This window comes from Pteropus alecto, unplaced genomic scaffold (genome assembly GCF_000325575.1).
Source record: "Pteropus alecto unplaced genomic scaffold, ASM32557v1 scaffold251, whole genome shotgun sequence".
Lineage (NCBI taxonomy): Eukaryota > Metazoa > Chordata > Mammalia > Chiroptera > Pteropodidae > Pteropus > Pteropus alecto.
In genome coordinates this window covers 4,694,284-4,707,114 of record NW_006431048.1, presented here as the reverse complement: position 1 = coordinate 4,707,114, position 12,831 = coordinate 4,694,284, and the positions used below count along the sequence as shown (strand labels likewise).

The 12,831-nt window shown below is 31.7% G+C and overlaps 1 protein-coding gene across 5 annotated transcripts in view; it reads left to right on the top strand.

Annotated features, from left to right (window-relative positions):
• The window catches only part of ZNF148 (zinc finger protein 148), a 107,494-nt gene that overhangs the window by 56,141 nt on the left and 38,522 nt on the right, over positions 1-12,831 (top strand). Inside the window, exon 2 of one of the 5 annotated variants that reach the window (XM_015596094.2) lies at positions 10,993-11,076. The exons of the other annotated variants lie outside the window; for them this stretch is intronic. The gene's annotated coding sequence lies outside the window, so the exon portion shown is untranslated. The remainder of the gene's footprint in view (positions 1-10,992; positions 11,077-12,831) is intronic. 5 annotated transcript variants of the gene reach the window in all.

Here is a 12,831-nt window from a genome sequence, read left to right as displayed (position 1 = left end):
ACCCCACGTGTAATCATTTTCCTTGAGCGCTGCTTCCCTTCCCACTCAGATGCCTTCTGCACTCTACCCAAGCTCCTATACTCCATGGCAGTGCATGCCACCCCCTGTCCTCTGCATGAATTCCTTTTCCCTCTCCATGTGCTTTGACAACTTGAACTGGGCCTCATTACTACACGGAGCTTTCTTTATACACTGTGCTGATCCATGCCCACTCTTTTGATACCTTCATCATCCTCTGTAGCTTCTGACACCTTGCTCCAGACTGTCCTTTTCTCATAGCATCAACTCTTCCTTATGCTGCTTGGGTTCTGACACCTCATGCTGAGTTGCCTTTCTATGTAGAGAACCTCCTCACTCTGCTTACACTCTTGATGTCTTGCGTTGGGTAGCCCTCCCATGCAGATGCCCTCTTCATCTTGTCTGGGACCTGATACCTTGTTCTCTTCTAGCTTTTGGCTTTAGGAGTTAGTGTTTTATAAAGAATAAGTGGATAAGTGGGGGGCGGGGGGGCGGGCAGGAAGTGGAAGGGACAAGATTTATCCTTTTACTTTTTCTGAGCTTAATTGTGAAATTACATAGATTCATAGGAAGTTATAAAAATAGTATAGAGAGAACCCATGTACTCTTTACCCAGTTTCGCCCAGTGGTTAAATTTTATATAACTATAATACAATCTCAGAATTAGGATATTGACATTGCTACAATATGTTTGATGTTATATACTTTATCACACATGTGAATATGTGTAACCACCACCACAATCAGATACAGAACTAATCCATCATTAACAAATGCCTTGCTATGCTATCCCTTTGCATTCATACCTCTTTTCCTTTCCACTGTTTCTTACCCCTGGCTATCCTATCCCTAGTCTGTTTTCCATCTCCATAATTTAGTCATTTTGAGAATGTTATTTTAATGGAATTATACAGTATGTGACCTTTGAGGTTGAGTTTTTTCACTTAGCATAATGCCCATCTAAGTTGTTGTGTGTACCAGTAATTCATTCCTTCTTATTTCAGAGTGCTATTCCATGGTACTGTTCAATGGGTAAACAGTGCTATTCATTGGGTAAACAGTTTACCCATTCACTTATTGAGGGACATTTTAGTTGTTTCTGCATTTTGGCTATCACAGATAAAGCTGCTATGAACATTCATGGGTAGATGCTCAGAAGAATATAGGTGTGCTTATCTTCAGGATAAATACCCTACTATACACTTACAACCAGATATAATCACTCCTAACATTTTGGTATATGTAATTCTGTGCTTTTTTGATATATATGAAACACATATCATGCATAGGATCATGTTACTTTTTATCTACTCTTTTCATTTAACCACAATATTTTGAACTTTTCTCAGCTCCTTATTCTTCTAATACATAATTCTTAAATGTATGCTTGATATTCCATATTTATGGATAATACATATTTGAGTCTTGTTAGTCCTAACAGGCAATGGTAAATTTGAGTTGGTTCTGAGAATGAATCTGTGAAAAGTTGATATACACCAAATAAGCAGAATTTAGGATTTATGTTACATTGCTTTATACTAGAACACAACAGGCATGAGAAATTATATTCCTTCTTAATGTATTCCTACTGATAGGGCAGAGTGGTGAAGAGCAGGTCTTAGGATCATGCATATATATTTTTGAATTAAAGAGCAGATTTTGATCTAGAATATGATCCAAGTCTCCAGAAGTATGAAAACTTAAGCCAGCAGGCCTTTCATCATTTCTAGATTGTTTATGAGAGCCTTTTAAAAATAAAAATAATGTTGAACATATTAATGGTTTTCTTTTATTTGCTTATTCACTTGAAAATCACAACAAACTTTTTCCATATTAACTTTTTTGTTAATCCAAAATAAAAAATTGAGTTTTCTTAAATTGTTAGTAACAGTTTAGGTTCTGTAGCCTATGTAAACTCCCTATTTCTTTGTGACAGTTGAAGTAAAAGTTTTTTCATTTGTAGCAGTTGCTAGTTTTCAGGATTTCTCTTGACCTTCCTGCTCTAAATCAGTCACCCAAATTCAGTGGCCCTCCATTTTGAACAGCAGTCTACAGGCGAACTTTTGAATGTCTGTAGTTTACTCATTAGAATATTGTTTTCTAATATGTTAGAAATTTGAAATAAAATTTAATAAAAATAATTTTTTCAGATCCTTAGCCTTATTAGCCACAAATCAAGTGCTCAATAACCCGATGTAGTTAGTGACTTCTTTGTTGGATAGTATCAGATAAAAAACATTTCCATTATTGCTGAAAGTTTTATTGGATAGCACTGTTAAAAAGCTTCTCAACTCAGAAATTAATTTCAGAAATTTGAAAAAAAAATTTGATTTATCCTTTTTCTTATATTCATTCAAGAGAAATTGAGAAATCGTAACTCTTTATGGTCTTTATTTTTCTAATTTGATGCAAGCATGTTGAAGAGTAAAGACATGTCTGTATTGATAAAATGAAACAAATTGCAATTTATGATAAATGCCACATTTGTTTTCTAGAAAATTGTTGGATTATATTGCTTTAGCTAAAGGATTTTATAAATTAGGAGCTATAAAAATGTTCTAGTTATATTGATTTAATAAAATATAAAATATAAAATATTATTTCAAGTATTTATAAATCCCACTTCAGGGTTCATGTAGCATTTTATTTTAGTCATGAATTTCTGTGCTGTAAAACAGCAAGAATATAATTGTAGGCATACTTTTATGTATTTTATATTTGTGATTATTTTGTTTAATACCTGGGAAATTCAAAATGTATTTGGCCATTGATATAAGACCTCTCTTTTGTTTTTTTAGTTTTTGAATTTCCTTAAATCCTGTCATTAGTTTTAGGAGGGTTGTGTGGATATATTCTGACATACCTCTTGCTCCAGTTAATTAATATGCCCATGCTAGGAATTTGTGTATATATTTATAATGGGTGACTTTTTCTCTACTATTTAAGAAAAAAAGACTCATTTTACTCATTTCAGTGATTTTAAGATACTTATTATTTTTGCCACATATTTTTACTCTGTTGCAGAGTTCGATTGCGTTTATTGGTAACAAGTGATCTTTCATAATCCTTGAACGTGACAAATCTGCCTTTGTATTTATCTGCTTAAGTAGTCGTTGGTAGGCTATGTTTCTTCCTCTCTTTTTGGCTAACTCCCAACTTATCTCCATTACATAGTTTGCTTTTTCAACAAAGTCTTACTAGTTGTAGCAAGTTTTTATTATTGCGTTTCTGTTAAAGTTCATTTGAGGGATTCAGAAGTGATTTTATTACGTTCATATCTGTTGAGTTCTTTATCTTTTGAAGTGATGGCATTGGCTTTTATTAGGGCTGTATGTTAAAGAAGTACTTTTTCCTTGATTCAAATACTTTTTATTTCAGCATTTTCTTTGGATATCATTTTCAGGAATAGATTTATCAAGTGAGCTTATTTTAAGGTGAATAGATGGTAATTTATATCAATTCTTTAGTTTTTTTTTTTAAACAAGATTTTACTCATATGCTATATAGCTTTTAGAAAATGGCCCTAATTGATCAGTATTTAAGCTGAAAAACATGGAGTAATTTTGCTTCACAGTTTTTCTGGTGAGAGTCATGTTATTACTTATTACTGATTTCAGCTCACCTGGTAAATAAATGAATTGAGGTATTTCTCCTAGTGGATTGTTTTAGGGAGCTAACCTGGAATGGTCTATTTTTCAGTATGCTCTCATGCTGTTTGCTTAGTTTGACTCATTATTATCATTTTTTTTACCCCTTAGGTGGACATAAATTGTTATTGGAAGGTTTCTTTCAAGATGACTTTAATAATGTAACCGGTCTCCTGACACTTTTCATATAATTCTGTCTGATCTTTGGTGTCTAATTAATTGATCTAGAATTGTGAGACAGTGGTACTGAATAAGAGTTATACTCTTTTACTTAGGTCAGTAGTGCACAAATGGAAATCATTATGGACAAGGCTATTTAAGGGTTAGCCTAGCTAGATCCAGTCTCAGAGGTATGTACTTTGGGTTTTTCATAATTGTACGATATAGTGTATTATGAAATGTAATAATAGTGTATTATTTTTTTTACATAGTCGTAAAAAAAAATATAGAAGAGAACAAAATAAAAAGTAAAAGTGCCTTATTTCTAACAGTTGCCTACTCTAATTCCAAAGTAGTAACTACTAATGATATTCTTCTGGAAAATTTTAATTTATAAACAAACATATAGTGTATTTCTATAAAGTACGTTTTGTAATTATAATGTATATTTTATGAAAATAAATTTTGTTTTACATAAGTTAGGTAATGCTATTTGGATGCTTTTAAAATTTGCATTATTCAATAACATTTCCATATTATTGCATATAAACTAGCTCATTTATTTTACTGATTAAATGATATTCCTTATTTTATTTACTCTATTGATGGATATCTACATTATTACTAGATTTGTTTGAATGTAATAATGGTGAAAGAATCATGCTTGTATATATAGATATAGACATAGTTCTCTATATACAAGCATCTTTGTATCTATATATATCTGCACATTTGTAACACTTTCTCTAGGTGTATGTCTTTTAATTGAAATCTAAGGTTCATACAGAAAAGTGCACAAATTGTAAGTGATGAATTTTCTCAAAAATGAACATACTTGTGTAACCACTACCCAGATCAATACATAGAACATTATCAGCATCCTTGAGGCCTTCTCTCCCTTCTTTCTCTTAGTCACAACCCTCTTTTAATTCCTAAAGATTGCGACTATGATCTACCACACACTGCTATCATGGTCTGTTAGTTTTACCTGATTTTGAATTGAATATAAATAGAATCATGCACTTTCTACTCTAGTGTCTGATTTCTGTGTTTTACATTGTTTATGAGTTATGTCCATGTTATTGCATGTAGCAGTAGTTTATTATTTCTATATAACCATCAGTTGTGTAAATATATCAAAATTTATTCTAGTGTAGGCATTTAGATTGTTTCAAGATGTTGGCTGTTATGAAAAGTGCTGCTGTGAATATTCTTGGATGTGTCTTGCTGCATGTACATACTCATTTCTGTTGGTTATATACTTAGAATTGAATTTGTTGGGTATACATATGTTCAGCTGTAGTGGATACTGTCCAAAGTTTCTCTAAGTGGTTTTGCCAATTTATACTTATCACTCCATATTCTTGTATTTGGTATTGTCAGGTTTTTTTGAATTTTAGCCGTTGTGTAGTTCAAATAGTATTGCTATGAGATTTTAGGTTGCATTTCACTGATAACTAATGAAATTGAATGCCTTTTCATGTTTACTGGTAATTTGGATATTGTTTTTTTGTAAGGTGCGTGTTTACCTTTTGCTCATTTTCCTATTAGGTTGTTTCTTTCTCTTACAGATTTATAATAGTTCTTTATTTGTTGGTGATATATATGTATTGCAGTTATCTTTTCCACTATGATTTGCCTTTTTACGCTATTGATAACTTAATGTTAATAAAATTCAATTTAAAAGTCTTTTACTTTTGGTGTTGTTTGTATCCTGTTTAAGAATTCTCTGTCTCCTCCAAGATCATAAAAATATTTTCCTTTGTTAATTAGAAGCTTTTATGTTGTTTTTCTCCCATTTAGATTAACAGCCCATTTGGAATAGATTTTTGCTGATGTGAAATAGGGATCAAGACTTATTTAATGTTTTTTTTCCCCCTACTCACCCATAGAAATTTTTTCAGTTTTACTTTGCTGGCTTAATGTTTCAGTTCTTAAAACAACTTAGCTAGTAGGATAATGATAAGTAGATTTTTTTTGATTAATGATAGGGATTTATATTAAGACGACTTAATATCATTTTAAGATTATAAAGTAACATACTTGTTGAGAAAATGTAAAAATTGAAAACTAAAGATAATAAAAATTGCTGTAATTTTACTACTCTAGCATAATAGCTACTAACATTTTGTTAGCAGTTTACTGTTTTCTTTTTCTGTTTGTTTTTCTGTGTGTGTATTTGTATAAAATTTACTGCATATGTATTTGTGTGTTTGTATAAAAATGTAAAAGTATATTTATCTACACATTTTTATGTTTATCACTTAACCTTAAATCATGAGCATTTCACTGTCATTAATATTCAAAAGTAAGATTTCTAACTGTATAGTGTCATAGCCGTATTGTAATTTATCTCATTATTTCTTTATTATTGGCTATTAGACTGTACTTTTTTACTATCATATAAATAATATTGTGATGTTATATGTAGACACTGTTATCGTGCTGGCATTAATTTTTCATTATAGAGTTTTTAAGGATCTTGGTATATACTGGCCAATTTGTAGTTCACAGAAGTTGAGAAATTCTCCTTTTGGTGTAGTGTATGAGATTCCCAGCTTAATATCTTTATAAATGATCTAGAGTAGGAAATGTGAAATATAATTTCTAGATTTGCATATGATGTTGGGAAAAACAACTGGATTTGGTATTGGCTTGGGAATGGAGAAGAAAATGAAAATATGTCTTTATAGACAGACGTCTGGGATAATAAAGCATATTGAAAGATGAGGAAATTGGTTGGAGGTTCTGATGTGAAAGGAAAGATTATTTCATTTTTAGCAATACTGAGTTTTAGATAATAGAATAAGTGATGTTTTGTAGAAATTGGTAACCCTCTATGTACCTAAGCAATTACACATCTATAGTTGCATAATAATAACCATAAATATTTGCATAGAACTTGAAGGTTTCCAAAGTGCTCTTTATATATCATTTGGTATTTTGATATATATAAGTTGGATGTTATTATTACCACTAATTAACAGATGAGGAAACAATTACGATAAGTGGCATCAATAATCTACTATATAATCTATGTACTGTAGTTGATGCTTTATGTACATAATCTCTTTTAACTCTATAGAAATTCCATGAAGATTATTGCTTCCATTTTATAGATGAAGAAAGTTCCAAATGATTAAATTTTAGTTGTTCAGCCTCACATTGCTAATATTACTATTTGGGATTAGATTGTGTTTCTTTTAACTCTCAACCTATGCTTTTCTTGTTTTGCCATACTATTTCTGGAATCAGAGTTCACCTAGATAATAACTGGAAGGTGGGATTGAGATTTAAGTCTTAAGCTTCACATAAATAGTGTTGGCGTTTTGTCTATTTTGTTATTTTTAAAATTATTTTCTTTTAGTAGTAGATATTATAGAACCACTGGAAAGTCATTCCACATTCTGGCAGTAACTAAACTGTAGTTCATATATGGAAAAATAAAATATGTTCATGCAAAAATAATTTTTAAATACATTTGAAAATTTTAGATTTATTAAGCAGTTATAATGGAAATTGGATTAAACCGGATTAAAAGATATAAGATCTTGGTTTAAGTCTTAGTGTTAAAACTTAATAGCTTGGGTAAGACACCTCCCTGAAGTTTTAAGTTTCTTATTGGTAACATAAGGATAAAAAGTAATTCATGGATCACAGTAGTTAGGATCTCAGTTGCTGGATTTAGAAAACTTGTTTAAATTTTGGTTTTCCCTCTTTATGGGATTTTAGAAAAATAACCTTTGTGGGCCTTAATTTTCTTATTTATTATTATTTTTTCTTTTTTTTAATCCTTTTAGTTTTTATTTTTATTATGGTGACATTGGTTAACGAAATCCAGTCTGAAGTTTCAGGTGTGCTGTTCAACAGTAAGGCATATGTATTGCATTGTGCGTTCAACACCCATAGTTAGATTTCTTTCTGTCACCACATATTTGACTTTTCCCCATCTACCTTCCATCTCCTCCCCCATTTTCTTATTTTTAGAATGTGATGAAAATACTAACCTCATAGTGTTGTCATAGGATTAAGTGCAATAGAGTACAGACTAGAGACTGTGCCTCATCCCGCCAACCCCAACCCCACCCTCACCTGTTGTCTCCTAGCACCTAGGACAGTACCTGGCGTATAGTAAATGTTAGGTCTTTATTATGCTGATAAAGAGGAATCACAAATTTGTAGAACACTATCTGAATGCTAAATATTTTTTAAAATAGCCTTATTGATGTATAATTGATACACAGAAAATCTGCATGTATTTAACATACAATTTGATAAGTTTAGGATGCTAAATATTATTATATTTAGAAAAATCAAAGTTTAGAATAGTTTTTTAACTTTATATTTTGAAATATTTAAGATTTATAAAAAAGTTGTAGAAATAGTACAGAGTTCACATAAACCCATCACCCAGCCTTCTGTAATATCAAAACCTATTCAACTATTGTATAGTTATCAAAACCAGGAACTTAATATTGGTAAAATGCTATTAACTAATAGTTTTACAGACCTTATTTTAATTTGTTTTTCCCCTAATGTCCTTTTTTTTCCTCACAGGATTCAATTCAGAATCCCACAATGTATTTAATTGTATCTTCTTAAGTCTCCTCTATTCTGTGGCAATTGCTCAGTCTTTCCTTATCTTTTATGACATAGACACTTGATGAGTATTAGTTATTTTGCAGAATTTCTCTGTTTGAGTTTTTCTGATGTTTTCTCATGGTTAGATTGAAATTGCATTTTTTGACGATCTCAGAAGTGATGTTGTGTTCTCGATGCATCATATCAAGGAATACAAAATGTGGATATGTCTTCTTACTGGTGATATTAACCTTGATTCTTTGTTAAGGTAATATCTACCAGTTTTCTCCATTGTAAAGTCAGTATTTTTCCCTTTGTAATTGGCAAATATCTTGGAGGAGATATTTGAGTTTTTTTAAATATCCTGTTTCTTTTTTTTACCTACTAATTTTAGCATCATTGGTGGGCCCTGTTGGCTCTCATTATTAATGTGTTTACCTAATTGTAATTTTGTATTTTCCTCATTCCTTCTATATTTTGTTAATTGTAGCTGTTCCTCTCTCCCATTTATTTTTTTCCAGTTTATATCAGTATGGATATTGATTTTATTCTGTGAGTTATAATCCAATACTATCATTATTTTGTTGCTTAAATCATTTCAGTGTTGCAATTAGGAGCTCTTTGAGACTGGCTTTTGTATCCTTTGACATATCCTGATCTTTTTTCAGGCATGGGTCATCTTATATTTTCCCCTCCTCCAGTCTGGAATCAGCCACTTCAAGGAGCCCCAGTTCCTTTTATTTGAATAATGATGTTTAGAAACCAAAGTCTGTGTTTTAAGCGTGTTGGATGATGTTGCTTCTCAGTGATCTCAGCAGACAGAGCTAAGAAGTGCATGTATGTCTACAAACCTGCAGATGTGCTCACATCTATAGTAATTCATGTTGGTGGGGCCCAGGAGTCTGAATTAAAAGAGATAAATGGAGAAAAGGAAGAGAATGCAGGATATAGTTAAAATGTGTCTAGATCAGCAGTTCTTAAAATTTCTGGTCTCCCTTTACTCTTAAAAAATATTGAGGATTCCTAATAACTCTTGCTTATTATGTTGGCTATATATATCAATATTTACCATTTTAAAAATTGAAACAGAAATTTGAAGTTTTCTTTATTAATTTATAAATAACCAGAAATTCCCTTATATGTTAATGTATAACATTTTAATGACATGAAACCCCGTTTTTTAAAATAAAAAATTTAGTGAGAATTTGTTTCACAATTTTACAAATCTGTTTATTATCTGGCTTATTAAAGGATAACTGGATTCTCATATTTGCTAATCCATTCAGTCTCTGGTGATATCACATGTTAGTTAGCTTCTGGAAAATGCCACTATGTGCTTGGAGAAGAGAGAGGAAAAAACAGGTAGTCTTAACAAAAGTATTTTTGATCTCATGGACCACCTGAAAGTGTGTCATGGACTTTTAGTAGTCCCTGGACCAAACTTTGAGAACCACTGGTATAGATTTACTGAAACTCTTACAAAATAAAAGTACCTATATAATAGAAAGACGAATCCAAAAGAACTGCCATGAAGAACAGGAGAGAACGTAATCATGATGTTACGAAGTTGAAAGAATAGAATTTCCAGGTAGGATGGGTGTTGGCAGCACTATTTCAGGTAGGATTATGTGATCACTTTGTCTAGTTCATCTTTTAGTTATCTAAATTATAAGATGTTGATACAGTAACCCAAATGCAAATTATAGTGAGAAATACAGGAAAGTAGACTAGAATGTTGTGAACTGTGGATCCTTGAACCTTTTCAAAATCAAAGGGTAGCTAGGGACTTTCTCAAACCCTGACAAATGTAGCTTCTTTCAAAATTTTGTATGCAAACATGGATCAGGCAGAAGGGAGGATTATGGTTTCTGATTCACACAAAGTCATTTCCATCAGTGTGCTGCTTCTGTGGCTTGGTGAGCTTTGAATTAGAAGTCTTACTGTTGACTGGTTATATCCAACTTTTCTTGCCAGAACCATTTTGGAGTTCATAATATAATATATATATATACATACATACATACATACATACATACATATATGCACTTGGTCTTAAATTTCTCTTTTTTTCTGGACTCTATGAATACTCCAAAATATTACTAATATTCTTTCTTCAGGCAGTATGTTTTCAGTACAGTTAATTGTATTATAGCTTTCTTTTCACACTTAAACATTTGTTATACTTCTGGTCACCTTGATTCAACTTGTTTCCTAGGCAATATTTTGGAAACAATTCCTTCTGTTGATAGTTAAACACATCCTTTTTGTTTGGCTATGTACTAGTTATACTCTGAGAATAATCATTTCTCTAACTTTGGGGGCAGTTGTTTTGTCTATATGCTTGCTATAGATTATTCTTTCAGAAAGTTTGGCCATATAAGAAGGAAGTTGTTGGAGAATTTTGGTCCATGAGAATTTATTTTATAGGGGAAATTTAAGTGTGCTTTTAGCCAGAGAAGTAGCTGGTGGAGTAAGGTAGATTATTTTAGAGAGACAGGGTAGCAGCTGAGCTTGGAGATGGGTAGGAATGGAATCCATACAGAGTGAAGAGGAAAGCACAAAAAATACCTTCTTTTTGCTCAAACAGGGATGGGAAGAGGAATGAGAATACCAAAAATTAAAATCGAAAATTAAAAAGAACATGCGGCTCCAGAAATGGAGAGGAGAGTAGGTAAGGACAGATGTTTCTGCTAAGTGACCTAGGTCTTTTCTATAAAGTAGATCATAGAGAATCTTGAAAACTGAGCTGGAGATAATAGAATTGACACCATGGATAACAAGGAGTTATTGTAGATTTAGCACTAGAGAAATGAGACGAAAACAGTTTTATATTAATTTATCATAAATTAATACATTTATGATAAAGAATACATTGGGGAGATGAAAAACCCTAAAGCAGCACGGTTTATAAGGTTAATTGGAGTGAATTGGATGCTGCTAGGTATGAATGTAAGATATGAGAATGAAAAGAAGGAAGAGTTTAAAATATTCATTCTGAGGATTCATTTTTTTATATGGGAGTTAGAGGTAGAAGGGAAACCAAAATTTGTAAACCAAATCAAATATTCATTGCACACTGTGTCTGAGAACATTATTTTAGGTACATTTATATTTATTATATCACTTATTAACATTGAGTCTGGAAGAAAGTTGAGAAGAGTAGCAGATTTGGAAGAAAAAAATAAAAGGAGGTTATATATGATAAACTTGCAGTTCTGCTTGAGTCTCCTATTTTATCCATGAAGCCTTTTGCAGTTAATGGCAAATCTCATAAATTTCTCACTTTGATTCCTGCTCTTATTCCCTGTGCCATTCATTTAGGTTGAGCTCAACATGTGCTGTCTTGAATTATTTATTTCTTTAATATAATGCATCAAAATTTCCCATCTACATTTTAAGACCTTCGAAAAGGAGACCTTATATTTAAAATGTGTTCTCAGTATCTGGAATTATGTTCTCAGTATCTGGAATTATATTAGAATCTTAGTAAATTTAAAGCTTTCATATTATTTTATACTGACTGAGTTTAGCACATAGTGGGCGCTTAATAGCTCTTGAAAAGAATAAGTGAGTGAAAGCTATTATGAGAAGTACCAAAGAATATCTTATTTTCAGATATCAGGATAATATATAAGTACATGAGATAGTTAAATATAAAAGTAGGATAGTTTGTTAATTTTGGGGCCAGCAAGAGTGAAATAAATCTTGAAAAGGAAAGAACCATTCTAGGTTCTGGGCTTAAGCTATTAGTGATTAGAATCAAAGGAAGGATTTTTTTTTTTTTTTTTAATATAGAGAAGCCTCTTTATATTTAAAGTTGGGAAAATAAAGGGAGAGAAGATCAAAAAAAAGAAAAACATCAGAATAAGAGTTATGTTTTAGAACTAGCAAGAAAGAATCAGCTTGGTGGTGGTAAGGGGTAAGGAAGTATGACACTATAAGGATGCTGGGGAAGAAGTTAGATGATTAAAGAAGGTAGATATGACATGGGAATCATGCCTGACAGCTTCCATAGTCTCAAAGTAGGAGGCCCAGAGGGAGCTTCAGTTGGTGGATGAGCATGGGTGTTAGAGTTTTAGGTGCAGAAATGTGCGAGTTTAGTCAAAGCTTAAAGAAAGATGGGTAGGGCGATTGACAGTGTTAATGGTATTTCTGTTTTGGTAGTTTGAGAGCAGCATTGCAATTCGTTTCTCAAACATAGGCTTGAGTTTGCACCATGGGACTTGGTGAAATGGTAAAGCTTAAGTGATGGGGAAAAAAGTTTTTTGTTTGTTTGTTTATTTTTTAAGAATTTGCCATACTTCCTAGTCTCTTGGTTTTTTTGAAGCTCTAATATGTTGTAAAAATCCCAGACCATTCTTTTCAAAAATCATACATCTGTAGATGCTTGTTCTAATTATATTTCAGTTTATTTAGGTGAAAAAGT